Raw genomic sequence first — 20362 nt, 5'->3', positions numbered from 1 at the left:
GTTTTTCTTCTTCAGCGTCATCACCAGAAATGTCTTTAAACCTACAATTATGACTTAATGGCATTTAAGGAAATTTAACTTGAGAATTGTAGGTTATCATTGATTAAAAATGTAGATAAAGCTGGTAACCCAGGGTTGCTGAAGGATTTCTCTAACATTATGAATGCTTAGTGAGCTTTATTCTCTTTATCCCTCACAGATACATATAGGTACCCTGGCCCAGAAATCTCCAAGAGAAATACCGCATTTGATTTCTTGAGTACTACCAAAGCAAGAATCCAATGAATTGGCTAGTCAGAAAAGGCTACTTAGGGAAAGATGCTTACAACTTGCATGGTTCACACATAATAGTACCACCTGCTTCTTTGTCATTAGAATCCAAACTCATTTCTAGAAAAACTGAACACATAGTAGCCTTATTGATAAATAAATATTTTACATAAAATATTTTCTCCCTAGTCATGCTTACTTTACCTTTTATAAATTCCATTGTTCTGAAGAAGAATGCATTTTTTTTGTGAGATCATTGATGCCTAAGGCCTTTTGGTCCATAATGAAGAAATGATGCCAATCCTGCCAAAATTTGGCTTTGTGTTATGATTCATTTTTATATTAGGGGCAAATCTAAGAGAAACACATTTTTAAATAGCAAATTCTACAAAAGTTTTTCACTTTTTATCTTAAAAAAGCCCCTCACATGTCTTAAATACATTTCATCCTTTCTGAAGTTATTGATATTAAAAGCTTATATTGTCTTATAATGAGAAACTACCTGTATGCTAATACTAGAAAACAGCAGCAGAGAATCAGTGTGGTGCAGGGGTAAAGTACATATTAGAAGTCAGAGGACCTGAGTTTGAATGTCAACCCTGCCATTTATTACCTGTGTAATCTTGGAAAAGTCATCACTTCCTTGGATCAATAAACTGAGGCATATTTGACTAGAAGTCTTTCTGGATTTCTGAGCCTATGACTAAACTCTGACAACTGCTAATTATGTTTAGCCAATCCAAGAAATGCACCAACCTCTTAATCAGCACAAACCACGTCAACTTAACTGATCAGTAAAAAAAAAAAGAATGAAGTAAAATTGTTAGGTCTGTTAGTATTCAGTTATTTAGATCTATTAAATCTACCATTGTGCAGTCTAGCAAGATAATATTTTCAGTAATTTAAAGATCTTTTCCAATTCAGTAAGCTCAATTTCTAATCTTTAGAAAATAGTTCTTGTGTACTTTACTCAGACTAATATTTCTTGGAAGATGGCACTTCTGTGTCATGGGGCTAATGTGTCAACATTAAGGTGAGTCTTGCCAAAAAAAATCCACCAACCAGTATTTCAAGGTGTCCTCTTTGTCCTGCTTGTGTGTTGGACACAAAGGCAACAAAGTTGTCTAGGAGTGGCTGCTCTCTTTGTATTTCCAACAGAAAGTCTCAAAAGAAAGACATCACCATGTTTCTAGTCTGTCTTCCAACCAAGTGAGCTTCCCAGTTGGCCAACACCCATGGGATGGAGCTCCTGAAGATTAAATAAGGATGAGTTTTTCATTTTTCTAACATGAACAATGGATGGTTGCCTAATACTGGCATTCATATTCTGGTGAGTGGAAAGCACCAATACTCATCTTGTTTAAAGAAAAGCATTGCTCAGGCAAAGAAGGGATATGGGCAAAGTAATTCTATTTATGGCCCTGCCAATTCTCCTTGGTAAAGTCACCCAGGCTGAATCTACCCAGGTTGAACAGTAGCCACATTCTGCATTTGCCTAGCACTTTATATGATATAACATACTTTCATATTTATTTGGGTAGGATTACTGTTCCTATTTTACAGATTTAAAAAAGAGCACAGATCGAGATTGGATTGCTTACTGTAGACTATACCCCAAGATGGTGACAGAGCTAGTACTAGAATTCAGAGTTCTTGACTCCTTGCTACTCTATTTTCCCCTACAATGCTATGACATTATGAATGAATTGATTTTCTAAGAAACGGAAAAAAGTAAATAATCTGACATAGACTGCCTCTTTCACATATATAGAACTCACTAGCTTTGGTTTCCTAATTTATATAACAGAAAGGAGTAGAGATGAAGATATGTATCTTGGCTAGGGTGAAGGTGGGGAATTTAAGAGAGGACAGTGCTAGAAAAGAAAGTGAATGAATTCTTTCTTCTGGTTTCATGTCTCTAAAACAGAGGTTTTTAAATTTGTGATCCAGAAATGCCTCCAATGTGTCAGTGGATAGATTTTGAGATATGGGGTCTGTTAAGTTGTATGGGGGAAATATATCTATATCTGTTTGATATCTTTATTTCATTATGATTGGTCTCCTTCATAATTATATGTATTTTATAGATTTTAAAACATGATTCTGAGAAGGAGTTCGTGGGCTTCCTTGGTCTGACTTCCAAAGGGGAACATGATGCTAAAAAATACAACTCAGAAATCTTTTAGTAGATAAGCCAGATTTGATCATGTAACATCAGACCACATGTGAGTTGTTCTAATGATCTAGCCCTGGGTTCTTAATCTGGGGTCCACAGATTTTCAAGGGGATCAATTTTAGGGTGTCTATAAACTTGGATGAGGAAAATTGATCTTTATTTTCCCTGACCTCTACCTGAAACATAGCATTTTCTTCCTTTACATAAAAAGATTATTCTGAGAAGGGGTCTCTAAAAGTAAAGTGGATTTTCAAAAGACTCTATGACACAAAGAAAGGTAAAGAACAATTAATCTAAAGCTTGAATTAGACAGCATCTAAAAATGTCTCCTATTTTGCTAAATAGCACTTTCAATGCCCCTTACTTCATTTTCCCAGGGAAACTTTAGCCCAGGCAAAAGAAGCCAGGAAAAGGCACCTTTGACTAATAGAGTAACAGGAGTAGCATTCCTTTTTCTTAGTCCTAAGACCCCCACAGATAATCATCGGGGTTGCCAAATTTTAACTTTAAATTCTTGTTTGTTCAGACCCAGATATTTGTATCTCAGATGGGTTTGGACTGAAGTCGTAACCTGCTGTCTGATCCTCACACATGGACAGGATCACAAATTCCTGAAAGCTATGCCAGCAGAGGGCATGCTTTGGCAGGTTCTATCCAAACTTGAAAGGCTTAAAGTACTGGCCTCAGGACAGTTGGCATTCCTGTCATCTGAGTATCAGCCTAGGTACATTCTGAGAGGTTCTTCAACTTGTTGGTCACTCCAGAAAGAATATCTCAGCTGTAGAAACCCTTAAAACCCATTTCCTAGGTTAGAGAGAGGCTATGATCTGCATTGGTGGGGGAAGCAGGCATATTAATGAAAATGTTTCATTCTTAAAGTATTGAAATATTGGATACTGAAATAAGATGAAGTAGAGCAAAGGAATCCTTATTATAGTAATTTGCAATGAAAAATTCTCAACATTCAAAATATGTAGATTTATTTTAACCAGCTCTATAAATCTAACATAGTAAAATGATCTAAACTTATCTTCATTCAATCAGTTGCATTTATTAAGCATCTACTATGTCCTAGGCTCTGTGTTAAGCCTTGTGGATACAAAGAAAGGCAAAAACAAACAATTTCTGCTCTCAAAGGACTCAAAGTTTAATGGGGGAGATACTATGCAAACAATTATGAAGAAAGAAGATGGATATAAGATAATTTAGTAGAGGGAAGACAATAGCATTAAAGGGGTCCAGGAAAGGTTTAACCATTCTATGAATGAACATTTAAAAATGTCACTCACACACTTCAGCATCTTTGTGATGTGTTAGGGAAGGATTTCCTTTCATGTAACTTCATGTTTAACAAAAATTTATTCATTCATCCCTTATTTAATCCAATTAGTATTTAATGAGCACCTACTATGTGCAAGGATTTGTGCTAGGTTCTATTCCAGGTTCCCTGCTCTCTTGGAGCTTACAGCAAGCACTTAATAAATGTTGACTTACTTCAATAAATAATGTCAATATAAGTAATATACTTAGGGCCAAAGGAACAGTGCTGATAAAAACTACGGTGTTTTGGAGGCAGAAGAGATAAATTACTCACTGTCCGAGTTATCAGACAAAGCTCCCTGTAGAAGGTAGCCCTTGAGCTGGGCTTTGAATGATAGGGAGGATTTTGGTGGGTCCAGATGAAGGCAGGAATATATCCCAGATAAAGTGTATGGTGTGAACAAAAGACATAAAGGCAGAGAAATGTGAGAGATATTAAGGGAACTTACAGATGGACTAGTTGGAGTGGAGTAGAGGATTCATATAGGGGAGTGTTAGAAGATTTGTGTTGAAAAGTTGTTAATGATAGCTCAAATTTCATTAAAATTTCAGGTTTGTGAAGCTCTTTACATACATATTATCTTATATGATGCTCACAACAACCCTGTTAGGTAGATATTTTTGCTATTTCCATTTTATACTCAAGGAATCTGAGGGTCAGGGAAGTTAATAACTTGTTCAGCATTATATACTACTAGCATGAGTCTGAAGCAGATTTTGACCAAGGTATTTCTGAAACCACATCCAGGATTCTATCCACTATGCAACATTTCTACTTAAAAGGCAGAGGTCAGTTTGAGGAAGTCTTTTTGTGCCAGAGTAAAGAATTTGGAATTTATTGTGGAAAAAAATTCTTTTTGACTTGATGGAGGGATTAGTTAAAAAAAATTACTGGAAGGTGACTAGTTGGGTTGTATTGTGAAGGACAGTTTGCAGAAAGGAGAAATGGGGGGGGGGCAGTTGGGTAGGTCAGTGGATTGAGAGCCAGGCCTAGAGACAGGAGGTCCTAGGTTCAAATTTGGTCTCAGATACTTCCCAGTTGTGTGACCTTGAGCAAATCACTTAACCCCCATTGCTTTTCTCTTACCACTCTTCTGCCTTGGAGCCAATACACAAAAGAGAAAAAGAAAGGAGAAATCAGAGGCAGGGAGATAATGTAAGAGGTTAAAGCAGTAGTATATATGCTAACTTTGGTCAATGAAGGTGTCCCTAGTTTATAAATAGGCTATAGCTTTGGCTTTATATCCAAGATCAATCCTGGAGCAGCTTGAGCTCCAAAAGAAGAGATTCAGACTTTTTATTATAAGTTCTGGAATAGTATGTCCTCACCCAAAGCAGAAATCTAGGGGAAATATATTTCAGAAAACTTAGTGATGGCTAATGTGTAGTGTCCTCCAAAAGAGAGGAACAGATTCCCTTCTAGAAAGGTGTTCAGTATACAAAATAGTAGATATCAGGTATAGGACAGCTATTTATACCACCACAAAAAATTCTGAAAACAAAAATAATCATCATTAGCATACAATCATAAGACTTAAAACATAATGTAATACCAATCACTTCTTTTATATCTCCTAGAAAACAAGAAAGCTTAATTTTCCTTTCACTTTCTGTACTATTTGAGCATCAACTCAAAGTCCATTTTCTGACTAATGAAGCAGCCATGGCTTATTCTCCTGGAGATGATTATCTCCTTCAAAAAGGTTGCAACTGAAATGTAAACTTTTTACTGAGCAACTAGCACCTTATTTAATTACTCTCAGGCTTATGAGGAAGCTGACAGCTGAAAACATCCATCTCTGGATTTCTTTTCAGATGAATTAAGCATTTACTAAGAAGTTACTAAGTGCCAGGCACAGTTCTAAACACTGGGAATACAAATACACAAACAAGGCATTCCTTGCCCTCAAAAGATTATATTCTAATGGGGGAAGACAAGACATGAAAGGGGAGCTGGAAAGTAAAGAATATGATGTGGGTCAGGAAGTGTGACACAGGCCTGCACCCCAGTAAGAGAAGCCAAGAGCTCACTTGTTAGATCTGTGGAATCTAGGACTGTAGTGTAGGTTGCTGTGGAAGTGATGGTGATCTGGAAGTGGAAGGTGATGGCCCAAATAGAGAAGGCTTGGATGGTATGGACAAAGGACAGAGCATATTCAGGAATCTTTGCTTACAGAATGGAACATAAGAGGCAGTTTGGGATTTGAGGGTCTATCTCTATCTCATCTAGGCAAGCATTTGTTCTGTGTAGTTGCCAAGCTGAAGCTGGGGAGGATGGATGAAAGAGAAATACCTTTCTGTTGCCTTGATGAAAGTCCAAGGAGGGGTGCCATTAGATGCATTTCAAAAAGACTGGAAGTCATCGTTTCTCCTTCTCATTCTTCCTGCTTCCTTTTCATGATATGTACAATAACCAACTTTTCTTGGGTAAGCCAGTTAGGTTTTTTAGCAAACACATCTCATTCCCAAGATAGGGACTAAGGAAGTGATCAAGAATCCTTGGTCACACTTATCATTTAGCAAGGACCTTCTGAAGCAAAATGTCTCACCAGAAGAATGCCAGTGCTATATAAAGGGTGATAATCCAAATTCCTGCTACATAAATGTGAATCGACTTGGGTATGACTGAAAGTTTGAACTAAGGTGATGGCAATAGAAAGAGAAAGGAGATATACATAAGAGATATTGAAAAAAAGAATTAGTAGGACTTTGTGATAGAATAGTTGCCAGATCCTAAGAAGAGGTAAGAATAAAAAATGACTACAGAATTCTGAGTATTGGAGATTAGGAGGTTAATAGACAATTATAATAATGAAGTGAATAAGAATTAGTTTTTTTGGAGAGAGGAGGAGGCACATATGTGATTTTAGTTTATACATGTTGAATTTGAGGTTATAACATCTAATGGAAATGTCCAAGAAACAGTTGGAGATGCAAAGCTAGATCTTGGGAAAGTAGTAAAAACCAGAAATGTAGATTAGAGTCATCAACTGAATAAGGAGAAGCAATGTGGTATAGTGGACGAAGAGAGATCTTAGAACAAGGAAGATCTCAATGCAAGTTTTACCTCTGATATATATTGACTATGTAATCTTGAATCAGTCACTTATCCTCTTTAGCTTAAGACAATCTCTAAGACTGTTTCAAAGGAGGTGCCAACCATCATTGGTAGAGGTAGCTTTCTCACCTGGGACTTCTCTATGTAAGTGATATCACAGATTCAATCTCTATTCCTATCCTACATTGAAATAGACAAAATTATTAGAGATGATGAGATCTCCAAGTCATGTAGCATAAGAAGTGAAAAGAAAAGGATGGAAGACCTCCACAACTGCAACAGAGAGGAAAGAAGATACTTGTATGCAGATATGATTACAGGGATTCCTGATTGATGGAAAGTGTGAAGTACTAGGACACGGATGAGTCACTTTCTTAATTGAGAAGTGAATTCTACAATAACTGAATACAATGTTAGTAATAGTGGGCACATGAGAGTTATAGAGAAAAGATCAATAAGAAACTTTGGGCTGTATTTGAATACCAATAACTCACATTTTTTCCAGAGTGGGAGGCAGAGGGAAGGAATAAAGGATCTGCCTTCTGATTTTATCCATGAAGGGAACTCCTAGAGTGGAAAATGCAGCAACTTCTCAGTATTGTATTGTCTTAGAGAGTTTCCTGGAACTCTAAGAGTTTAAGTCATTTCTCTATGATCACATGAATAGAATAAATCAGAGGTGTGATTAAAAACTTGTTGTCTAACTCCAATCCTAGTCCTCTGTATATCAGTTCACATTATCTCTTTTCACACTTCTATGGAATTCTAAGGTGTATAGTTGAATAGAATTAACCAGTTAACATTGTCTTTATAAAGATAATACAATATTAAGTTAGAGAAGATGAGATGGTGAGCAGATGACTTTCAATTCAGTTTTTAACATCTTTACTAATATCATGAAGAATAAAATTGTATCTGAAAAGTAAAGTATAGAAATCAACAAACCAATAGGGTTGGCTTTGGAGCACAATAGAATAGGGAAAGAGGCAATATATGTTGTTAGACAATACATGATGATATAATATGACAATTTTTAAAAAATATTTTTCATGGTGAGAGGTCAGTCAGATTCCTTCTTTAGTATAGTAGTAGTCTCTCGGTAACCAAGGATGATGATTGTCTTTGTGCGTTTTTCATCTATGGTTGTATAGATGAGTGTGCACAAAGACACTTGTGCATGAAGGAGATTTAAGTGGAAAAGTTGGTGCACAGAGACAGTCCCACTCTCTGGGCGTTGGAAGCCTGGGTCCAGTGGCACGAAAAGTCGTTACACCTGGAGACTTTCTCAGCTGCATTGGGTGGCCATGTTGTCTTTTGTGCTCCAACCAGCCCTAAGCACTCCACAGTGCTTTGCTGCGTCGCCTCTCAGCCGTTGAATCTTCTTATTGGTTTCTTCCATCTGTTCGGCCGAAGCAGTCTTCACATGCTGGGTGAGCAAAGCCCTGGTTCACCAGGGGTCGACGACCCGATGGCTACCCTCACAAGGTTTAGCGGGCCTGTCGAAGCCATTGCCCGGGGTGTGGCCGCTGCCGCATGCTAGCAGCTACTGGGAGCCACAAGTGAGAGCTGGGTGTCAGGTGGGGGTCAGAGGCTGGAGAGCTGCCCTAAGAGGGCACGACAAGCCCTCCATACCAGAGATACTACCCCTTCCTGAGCACCCCATACACCCCATTCCTTCTTTATACATATTAAAAACTCCAAGTATCCTAGAGAATGCTAAGCTTAGAGAGGTGCTTGAAGAAGAACAACCTAATTAAATTAATTCAAAGTAGATTATAATAATAATAACTGACATTTACATAGCTCTTGAAAATTTTTACAGTGCTTTACATATATTATTTCATTGGAATGTCACAAAAACCTCATGATGTAGATAATATAAATGTTTACAGATGAGGAAACTGAATGCCAGAGAAGTTAAGTGATTTGTCCTTAGTTACACAATAAGTACTAGCTGTTAGGTCTGAACCCAGGCTTTCCTTACTTCAATGTGTGAGAGCCCAACAATCTCAAATGTTTTGCATTTTCTTTTACTTCTTTTCTTCTTCCCCCTCTACTCGATCCCTTAGTCATCCCAGAGCTAAACCGGTATGGCTGGGTGTCAGGGAGATTGGTCACCAGAAGTGCATTCCTCCCCTGGATGCTTGATTGCTTACACAGCTTAGATGAGGTGGGAGTTAATAACTTTCTTGCTTCAGTTGAGACTCTTTGGCCTTGCTATGTATCTTATTTCTGTACATACCCCTAGGATTCCTAGGATTTTCTGTGCTATACCTGAATTTTCTTTTATAAGCTTAATGGTCCAATTAGAGTATAAGCTCCTTGAGATCAGGGACTATCTTGATTTTTCTATTTGTGTCCCCAGTACTTAACAATTAATAAATGCTTTTTCATTCATTCATTCAATTTCAGCCTTTGGGTAACATAGCATTTAAGGAGTCTTTTAAATCTTATATTTAGCTATAACTTAGAATCACAGACTCAGACTAGTATTACCAGATACCAAACACTCCACAATCAGCCTCCCTCCTCTGTAAGACTCTTCTTGACAGCTTCTCCGGGCCTTCATTCTCTAAGTGATATGACCGCTCCCACAGAGAAATGAAAGACCCAGCTCTCCCAAGAAAATGAGTAAGAAAGACAAACATGGATGGGGTGGGGAAGTACAAAGGAGACCTGGGTAGAAAGCAAACACACAGAGGAAGGATATTCTTACTTGCTAGAGAGGCACTGCCCAACCCTTCAGTGGAGAAAGGACAAACACACTGAAGATCCTGATTTTCCTATTTGCCACTGACATCGGAACACATTGCCTCATTAAGAACAGGACTACTCATGTCATCTTTAAAAGCCATTGTTGTATCCCATTTCCGGGTTGTTTTCCCCTTTCTTTCTCTCTCTTTCTTGACTTAGAAATTTTTTTCAGATGTCACTTGACACCTCTTTTTGCTGACTGTGTCAACTGCCAGGAATCCTGTCTTCAGCTTCCACATTTAGCCCCTTCAATAAGGAGCTGATTCTGTCTCTTGAAAACCTCAGCCACACAAACCCATCAAGGTTGTGAAATCCTGTTTCTCATTGGTGAATTAAGGTAGTCCTTATAGAGTTCTGGACAGAATATTGCAAAACAAGCAGCTTGTAGTTCTTGAAAATATTTCCTCTTATCGATACACTGTGGCAAATCGACTGTAGTGGACTTCTCTACTAGCAGCAATGCAATGATCCAGGACAATTCTGAGGTATTTACAAGAAAGAACACTATCCACATCCAGAGAAAGAACTGTGGGAGTAGAAACAGAGAAGAAAAACAATTGCTTCATCACATGGGTCGATGGGGATATTATGGAGGAATGCAGACTCTAAACAATCACCCTAGTGCAATTATCAATAATATGGAAATAGGTCCTGATCAATGACACATGTAAAACCCAGTGGAATTCCTTGTCAGCTATGGGAGAGGGGTAGGAGGAGAAGGTTGAGGGAAAGAACGTGAATCATGTAACCATGGAAAATTTTTTCTTAATTAAATAAAATTTTTAAAAAAGAAAATATTTCATCTTTCCTTCCCCAGGATACTATTTAATAGAATTTGGCATATACTTGTAATATTATTATGATGGTTAGTGAATATATTCTTATTAGCAAATCACTTCTAGGTCTAACAGATGCCCATTCAAAAATAAACATATGAAGGGAAATGTTATATTTATAGAATTTTGAGCTGAGAAATACTTTAGAGGTCATCAAGTTATCCTCATTGCAAGTTTTACAGATGAGTAAACTGAGGCCCCAGAGGTGAATGATTGTGAAGCACTGTGATGTCATGGAATGAATTTTAGATTTGAAGTCATAAGAGGCTTAGGTTCACATTATGTTTTTGAAACTGTATTAGTTGGATGTTCCTAGATAAGCTGTTTTACTCTTTAGTTTCCCTTTCTTCCTGTAAAAAGGAAAAGAATTGATAAGATAAACTTTAGTATCCACCTCATAAGGCAAGACCAAATGAGATAATGTATGTAAAGTGCTATTTGTCTTCATCACCATCATCATCATTGACAATGGTCATCCAGTTGGTAGACCTGCATCCTTTGGGTCTAAACTCCAATCCTCCTTTGACAAATGGCTACTTCCTTACTATAAAAGGATAGAAAAAGGGAGAGAAGTGATCTTTCCTCATGGTTTATATTCTTATCACATATTATTATTTTCTCAGAGTTTATTTGTCTATGTATATAATGTATATGCTAATAAATACTCTCTAAACAATAAATGTGCATAGATCCATATATGTGATGTTTAGCCAGGCCATATATACATATGTGAATAGAATGGTTCTAAGCTTTTTTGTCCATAAATATGTCTCTAATTTTCTCAAACATTAAAAATTTGGAGATTCAAATTAGTGATTAGAATCCATAATTAAAACCAAAATTAATCAATCCAGTCACTAGTTGAAACAGTGAAGAACTAAACATTAAAATAACTTCACTGACCTTTATTAATTTGAATGAAAGTTTCACTGGTTCCGGGGTTCTCTCATCCATTTCAGTGTTATTCTGCAGTACTTACCTAATTCCCTGTTTAAAGAGAATGAAGACTATGGCTTTAAGTTTGCTCTGATTTTGTTCTGTAGGCTGACCTGGAATAATAAGTACATGGGAGCTACATGTTACAGCTGCCAGCTCAGCTCCAACAGCCCAGCTTATATTTTGTGTAACATAATTACAAGAGAAAAATTAAACTAAGCAGACTAAGTGGTTGCTGCACTCACTTTTACCTAAACCAGAAGTATTATTAAGAAAAACGAAATGGACAACATCTCCAGTGGTATTAGATTTTGGGAAAGTGAGCTTTTGGCTTCTTGGTCTGTTGAGAGGTAATCTTCAGAATGAGTATTTCCCAGCTTGACAGGATATTAATTCAGTTATCCACTTTGCCAATTTCTAAATGCTTGGAAAACCTGTCAAAACTAATTTCTTCAGCATACCCGCTCATGAAGTATGCATGCAGTTCCATAGCAGTGTGGGCATCTGCTGCTCACTTGAGTTATAGCCCCCTAATTCTTGGGCTTCTGGTTGCTTCTGAGGAATACTGACTTGTTTTGTTGGCTAGGAAGGCAATTTCTTCCATAATTTCTTATGATTCCTCTTTGCCTTCTACCTATTATTGTAAAAGTTTAAGGATCTAACTTTTTGGGCATATTCAATGAAGTAAATGCCATCTGAATTAATACACATACACAAAAACACCTTTTAGAATTCACATAAAGTTAGAGAAGAATAAGAAATAGTTTTAGTTTAAATATATGCATATGTATGATGGACTCTATTTGGAGCTTAAGTAAAGAAATCAAATTTCCTTTTCTAATTAATGATCAATACCTTAAATTCAAATATGGCACTAAAAAAGTGAGCATTTAAAATTTTGCTCAAGAAATATTCAGATATCATTTTACAAACTAAAAACAATAAAACTCACAGGCAGAATTAGTTTGCCTGTCTTATTTTTATTTTTAAAAAGAATTTCTGATATCTTTAAAAAAATATAACCATCCACATTATTCCCCTAAACAGCTTCTTTCCTCACTGAACCCTTCTTAATTAAAACTGATTAACAAAAATATTATGTCTGATAGCTTAAATACAACATTCTTTATCAGCAGTCCCTGTCTCGACACAGAAGTGGGTATGATCATCTGTTCTCTGCATCCAAGAATGATCAGCACAATCAAATAGGGTTCAGTGGTCTTTTTGTAATGTTTGCCTTTATGTCCTACCCTATTTTCATAGATGTACAATTTTGGAAAGAAAGGGTGTTATAGAAATCTAATCCAACCCTCTAATTTCTCATGCTACAGATGATGAAGCTGAGGTGAAATGACTTCAAAAAATTTCTACATACACACAACACACTGAGTCTTTATGAAATATACATAAAGTTAAAAAAGAATTAAAAATTTTTGAGTTCAAATAAATGAACACATGATTAGACTCTGCTTTGAGGTTTAAGTAAAAGAGAATTTCAGTTTTCTTTTAATGACTAAAACCTTAAGGAGGCTAACTCAAGGATGGTTTTTCCTCGCTCTCAAAATATTGCTTCTTCATTGACTCTCCAGTTCTGCTATTCCTTTAATTAATTATGGAATTTCTCACCTTTTAAATGTAGGTATAGATTAAGGAGCTATACAGACACTGCTCAGAATTAAAATGAAATAGAAGAATATCCCATCTGAGAAACCATATGGCTTGGGATATCCTACTAAGAAGAAAAGAAGTGTCTGAAAAATGCTTATCTTAACATGTCTTGGGAAACTGTGTTTAAAACTCTGAAAATAAGTTTAAGCACCCATTTTTAGACAAGCTACTGATGGTCCCCCACAGTCTGGGAGCTTTTTATGATTCATACTAAATGGTCCTCAAGTTGATCTTATGTCAGCTCAAGGAGCTTTGTCCAATTTTAATTCTATCAGGGTGCCCAACCTCCTCTACAGATTGCTCTCATACCAACACATGTTTGCACTTAAGTATTCAACTCTGATCACCTGCGCAATTGAAGGGAGACAGAGCCTTCTTGTTTTTACTAGACAGTGGAAAATAGTTGATATATTTTTTATTTGTTTCATTCTTATTTTCAGATTTACCATTTGAAGGAAGATGGTATTGATCTAGTATATATAGTCTCTTAGAAATTCATGTAAAGACTGAATTCACACTTGTTCAAAGGCCATCTAATCTACCTTCCCCTTCCCTCTCCCCATTTAACAGATAACAAAACAGACTCTGAGAAGTTAATTGCTCAAAATCTCATAGGTATTAAGTGACAGTGGATGATTTGAACCCAGGCCCTCAGACTTCAAATGCAGAACTCATACCACTACTTTGGTGCTCCAGATCTTAAGTTTAGATGCCCCTCTCATATTATAATCCTGCCACTTGAGGTAAAACAGTCTTGCAATCTAATGAGTCTCATTAGTAAAACAAAACACATTCTTTTGCATCTCTTCTTCCATTCTCTTTTTTCCTCTAAGGTATTCATTGCTTTAAGCAGGATTCATCTAACTGTTTTCTAAGAAGCAATAGGAATTTAATTTGATGAAATTCATTGGTACTTAACATCTATCCAATCAGTGTTATTCCAGTTTTCAGAATGTTTTCTAGTCCTATAATACTGATACAGACTCTTTCATTGCATACAATCTACAGACCCTGTCTAATATTTTCCATACTGGGCAATGAGATCACAAACTCCAAAACATTAAATCAAAACCGGAGGCATAACGGGTCTTCAATAAAACTCCATGGCCCATAGAGAAGAAGGGGGGAAAAAGAAAATTAAAACCATCTCAAGGTAGAAAACACATACATGAAAAAGGCATATAGAAATCAGGACAACTACAGAAAAAGAAAGAAATGCTTAATATACCTGGATGACTACTGAGTTGCCATTAGGTTGAAGTGAAAAGAACAGATTAACAATAAAGCTTAATTTGAAAAGAAAAAAATCCAGTTCCTGTCATGAGGAAAAAAATGACATAGGGCACATTTTGCAGAATCTCTTTCAAAGTGACTTTGGTAACAACTTTAAAGATAGATAATACAGGTGAATGTGACAAGTTCTATATAGAAACAACTGATGAAGATGTGGAATTGAAGAGAAGGCATTCACATTTATGCTGAATAATCAGTTCTTGGAATAAAGTCTACCAAAAATAGCCATGCTTCCAGATAACCCATGGATATAATTAATGAATAAATTAATAAAGGAGATAGAAAGCTGTAAAAGGCAAAATGAACTAAGATTTATTTTTAATGCCTATATGAAATTGGATGAAACTGTGGTTTTGGAAAAAAAATACAGCTGAGGTTCACTGTCCATTTGAAGTTTAGGGAATCTGGAAACCATCCGTTTGCAGGTTTCAGTATTCTTCTATGGCGGAAGTTTTATTAAACAATCATTCATGCAACGTCACTAACTTCATGCCATTTTTAGGACTTGAATTATACATTATGTGCTGAAGATTCTAGGGACCAATTTTTAATAAGAAATTATAGATATCCAGGCAAATGAAGGGCTAGTCTGGGAACCCTTTTTAATCAAGGAAAATATTTCATTATATTTTCTTATAGCTAATTCATTCTCCACGTACTGTTTGTCAATGTAGGCAAAGAACTTTCTAAAACAGCAACCATAAGATCCTGAAGGAACTCATTTCAAGATGGTTCCAATTAGATTCTGCTCATGTAGATGTCTCACATGTGTAAATATTTGCAATAGAGCAAACATAATCCACAAGGGCATCCTCTAGTCAGCAGCACTATTGTCACACTTCCCTGTCTTTGAAAGTAATCGAGTTGTTAGGCACTCCATTTCTCTCTTTTTACAAATGTCTGTTCATTGTGTTTTCACTTCTGATCCTTTGTCCCCATGCAAGTGCCTTTAAATCATTAGCTTTTCTATAGTAAGGTCTTAACATATTCCTCTTCAAGTTATAAACTATTTTATAATGTTTTAAGTCTTCCCATCAATATTATTCTAAAATATTGCTCCATAGTTCATTAGCATAATAGCATTAAAAAGTAAGAGGAAGAAAACAAATGCCTGACACTTTCTAACAATTTATAAATGAAAGTGAATATCAGAGACTATATACAAATGCATATCTTTTTTAAAGGGGGATTTAAAAAAAGGAAAAATAAAATCTAAAGGCATGAAACCTAATTATTTTTTCTGCCCCACAGTATTTTTTATCTGGTGACAATGATCCACTTCCCTAGAAAATCATGAAATCATGCCTAGCAGTAAAGAGAATTAGGTCTTTGCACATTAACCCGGCATACATCTAGAGAATACATGGACGCAGAAGAGTCTTATCTAGCTAGACATTTAATCTATTATCTGTCTATATATGTATACATATATACATAAACTCCACACTTTACTCATAGACAAACTACTTTATCTTTCTGGATGCCTTCTTCTTTGTTTTAGAAGCCCCAAATAAAAGCTCCAGTATCTTCTTCTCAAAATAAAACAGTATAGTCTAAATAAATATAGTGTCCCAATTCTTGCATCCTACGGTAAACCTTTCAGCTTTTGTTTGTTCACTGTCTCATTTAGTCCAATTTCGTAGCGATAAGGCTTCTAACGGAATATTTTGACGATTTCTTTTTTCCTTCCATTAAAATGGATTTTGAAATCTGTCTCCATGCAGTTCTCACCTCTCCCAACTTTGTTACAATCACGCCTAAACTAGTCCGCTTCTTTGTTCTTTTCAAGTGAGACATCTGACATTCAGCTTTCCTTATCACACTAACCATTTCCCGAGAATAGTACTAGAATGTCAGCAGCCAATATAGAAGGAAAAGACACTTCATCATCCTTTTAGCTGCTGACTTTAACCACTTTGGATAATAAACATTTTGAGCCTAGCAAATAAAATGAGATGCTTGTCAAAGATCAGATTTAGTCCCGCCTATGTAACATTAAGGCCGAGTTAAAATAAGCTACATGGATGGGTCTACGGTAAGGCGAGAATGGCTGTTTATTGATCTTAGAAATATTATTTAATACTAATTGGCACGATCTTCAGCACCTTCCACTTACAATCTGATGTGTTTGTATGTTCAACCTTTCAGCGGCAGGTGCTGTACGGAACATCCACAGCCGGGATATAAACACCGTGGTGGAGAAGGAGGGAGTAATGTCTACGGCGCGCCACGGGCGGTCTGAGCACACAAAGTCCGATTCAGTGGCCCTAGCTCCCTCGCCCTCGCTGCGTGTGCACATGCTGGGTCTGAAGGCAGCGCCAGCTAGGCTGAGGACTGAGCAGTCTTTCGTAAGGCTCCTAAAGCGAATTCTCTCCCTTTTCATCCTCTTCGTTCTCTAGCTAGATCGTTCTCGGTTCGTGCTATTCTTGGGTTGATGAAAGGCCAGAGTTTGGGAAGGACCTCCTTTCCACCCTTAAACGTTCTTTTACTTCATTTCTTCAAGCGCTCACTCCAGGACAGAAAGTTTCTTTTGTAAACCGGGAGCGAGATACAACGAACCCCACTCCCCTTTCTAAAGGGCAGGTTTATAGGAAAACAAGAAATCCGGCTTCCTTGATTTTGATTCTCTGGAATCTACGAATAATATAAGTTGCAATGAAATGATTTTTTAAAATGTATTGGAATTTTGCCACATTACCACTTTCCAATTTGAGCTGAATAAGACCTTTGGTTAAGTTTTCTTCGGAAAAGAGCCCCCCCCCCCCCCCCCCCCCAGAGCCACCCAGCCTGCTATCTGGGAGGACAAGTTCCTGCTCAGAGCCTCGTCTTCCTAACCTTTCAGTTTACCACTGCATGCTGGGACCTTCGGTTTGCTTTGGTGGCTTAAATGATTACTTGTTTGTTTGAAAATCCCTATTTGATCTCAGTTCCTGAGGTTTCAGCTGAAGCTCCAGGTGACTATTAAGGAACAGGAAAGAGCTATTTGAGTTACACTCTTGGGTCTCAGTTTCCTCGTCTGTAAAATGAGGTAGTTGGATTATATAAATTCCGAAGTGCCCTGACATTCTAAATTTCTAGAATTACATAATTTAGTGACTGGGTTGAGGCCAATTGACCAATTTTCCATTTTCTCCCTGCGGAGCTCATTAATAAACATATATAATTTAATTACCACCCTCTTTCTGAAATCCCTGTGTACCCTCTCCACAGTCGAAGGAACACAGTCCTTCTGTGTTCATCCAAAAACCTTCCAGGGTTTGGGGCACAGTTGAAGGCACTTTAGTCCGAAATAGGATCAGGGTTAAACCGAAGATACTGCAAGCAGTCTAAGATACTCCGCAAACTCACCGTACCTTTTTGTTTTTTTCTACCCAGAGCCATCAAAACCTCCCATTTTATTAGGCCAATACATCAGCATACAAGCAATAGTGTTTGCATTCTTACTGTAGGGTGAGAGGGGGTGGGGGATGAAATAAGAAGAAGCCCCAGGAATGACAGTGATGCCGGAGACCAGGGGTTAGGGCAAGGACCCAGTGACACCTGGCAGAGGCATTAGCTCCCTACAGGATTACTGGGCTCTGCTCTTTCAAATTCTGACTTCCATCGCTCTCCTCTAAGTTCAGGTTTTGACCATCAAAAGACTATCCTTAATCACTATTATCACTGCTATTATTATTATTATTATTACTATTATTATCATTAGTAATGGAATTAATGCCACTTAGAGAACCAAAACAGGCCTGGGTACAAGGACTGCTTTTATATCCTCGAATTTGCGTTTCTTCTTCCCAGTCGAGCCATGTGACCGCGTGTTGTGAATTACTCTTGGGACCAGAGCCGCGTCTCCTCAGATTCCCAGCAGCCGGAGGCCAAAGAGGGTTCTTGACACCGGCTGCTCGCGCAGCCACCCAGTCCTTCCAAGTACTAGCTCCCTTTTTAACCAGACCCAGAGGCCCCGCAAGATCAAAGAGACTCCCGAATTGTGATGATCGTTATAAACTCCACAGATGGGGGTGGGGGTGGGGGGATTCGGGAAAGTGTCCCATAGATTAACTCGAAAACAAAACAAACAAACAAAAACCAGAAAATCAGTTACCTGCAAAGCTGTTGCCCCCCCGGGGATTACCTGAGGATCTAGACCCTTCGGGAGAAGTTCGGGTGAGGAAGGCCAGGACTTCGGGCTGGCTGGGAGTAGAAATTACCCTGGTTTCTTAAGGTTTGGTCCTTAACACTAGCTTCCAGGTAAAACCCTTTAACAAAAGTAAAGGCGGCAGTACGGCGAGTAACTTTCTTGCCGACAGGGGGCGACAAACTGTTAGCTTTTCCCTCAGAGTGGCGGCCGCGAGCAAGCTTTTGTGTGGTCCAAGCTTCGCTAAACTGGCTGTTTCGGCACTAACTGTTGCTGCGGCTGCCGCCGCCTCCACCACCCCAGCAGCAGCAGCAGCAGCAGCAGCCAGAGCCACAGCCGAAGCCGCAGCAGCACAAGCAGCTGCCGCAAGCCAGACCCCATCAGTGTTTCTATTGTTCTTATCATTATAAACATCCCTTTGTTTTTACACCTTTGCTCCATTCACTCCGGGCCTCTTTTCAAAGGGGTCTTCATAAAAGATGCTTTATTTCCCTCTCTTCAAAGCGACATGGTTAAAGTTAACATTTTACCTGTCAAAACTATTAGGGGATAAAAAGCCAACTAAATTTTACTACATTCATATCAAATAAACTTCAATGCATCCGAATAAGAGTAAAGCTAGTGCCCTATAGATTTACAAAGCGCTTTCTTTACAAATGAACTCACTATTTCTTTGCGTTTCCGTGAAAAGACAGTCTGTGACGTTTAAATGCCCACCGGAGTTCTAAAAAGTGAATGCCTTAAAGTTCTCTAGGGAGTTCCAAGAGCTCCAACAAAGAGAAACAGTAGATCAAAATGACAAAGCGGCTCTTATAATTCCACTGGGGATACCCAAGGTGACTAGAAAGTCTTGATGGTGTCTTGAGATCCTCATATTCAACTTTTAGACATCAGATTCTGAAATTCATGAACGAAAGCTGCTAAAAGGGTAGCGTGATAAACGGAGAGTGACAGGGATGTTCCATTCTCTGAGCAAAATTAGTTGAGCCGCAATCAGTCTTTTTGTTCCTACTGGTCCTTTCTTGTCTGTTCTTTTTAAAAAACACTGCCTTTGGAGTTTTTAAAGCTAACTTCTAACTTCATTCACCGCCCCCTCCACCCCAAACACACACTGGCTACTGCTTGCTGGTCCAGGTTTCCAGGTAGATACCCCACTGATAAAGACCAAAGCTAATTCAAATCCAGTGCTCCCTCTAATTACAAATTGAAACCTCAAATTTTGCCGCACAGCCTGGATGGAGAAGGGAAGGCTTTCTATGAGGGAAAAGGGAAAAAAAAAAGCTGATTAAAAATATATATCCCAACTGTGTCCTTGCTTCTTCATTCTTTTCCTTTGTACCCTCTTCATACCTTAACCATTGTCATCCCTGATAATTTCAGAAGGCTCTACAAAACTAGTGCTTAAGCTCTTTCTCTGACATTCGCACAAGAGATTCTGTTCAGTCATCTCAAGTGATTCTTCTAGCTACTCATTTAAAATCTTTGAAAAAGGTCATGCCTTGTCTTTGGCTTGTTCCCCTTTCTCCTTCCCCACCCCATTCCTGCCTTCTTAACTCCGGATCAATACATATTTTTCTTTCCACATTTTAGGTCCTCAGACTCTTCTGAAAAGCCTTTGCCTGTGCAGAATGGGGATTTATGGCCCTGTTCCTCTTAATTGACATATTCATATATGTTGCTTAGGAGCTAACGATTCTCTTTGGTCAAGCAGTCAAGGTAAAAGGGTCAGGGCCAGCCTGTTATCTGGGCCCACGTTGATGTTTTCCATCTGTGAGTCTTTGCGGGATAAATAACTGCGGCTCAGATTGGCAACCTTGACGCAGTCCTGACAAATTGCACACAGGCAGGCTCTTGGGTTTCTTGGCCTAGGCATTGGCATTGGTCTTTGGGTCCGACATTCTTGCGCCTCGGAATCACAGCAG

The sequence above is a fragment of the Monodelphis domestica genome, chromosome 1 (genome assembly GCF_027887165.1).
Source record: "Monodelphis domestica isolate mMonDom1 chromosome 1, mMonDom1.pri, whole genome shotgun sequence".
Classification (NCBI taxonomy): domain Eukaryota; kingdom Metazoa; phylum Chordata; class Mammalia; order Didelphimorphia; family Didelphidae; genus Monodelphis; species Monodelphis domestica.
This window is presented reverse-complemented; position numbering follows the sequence as displayed.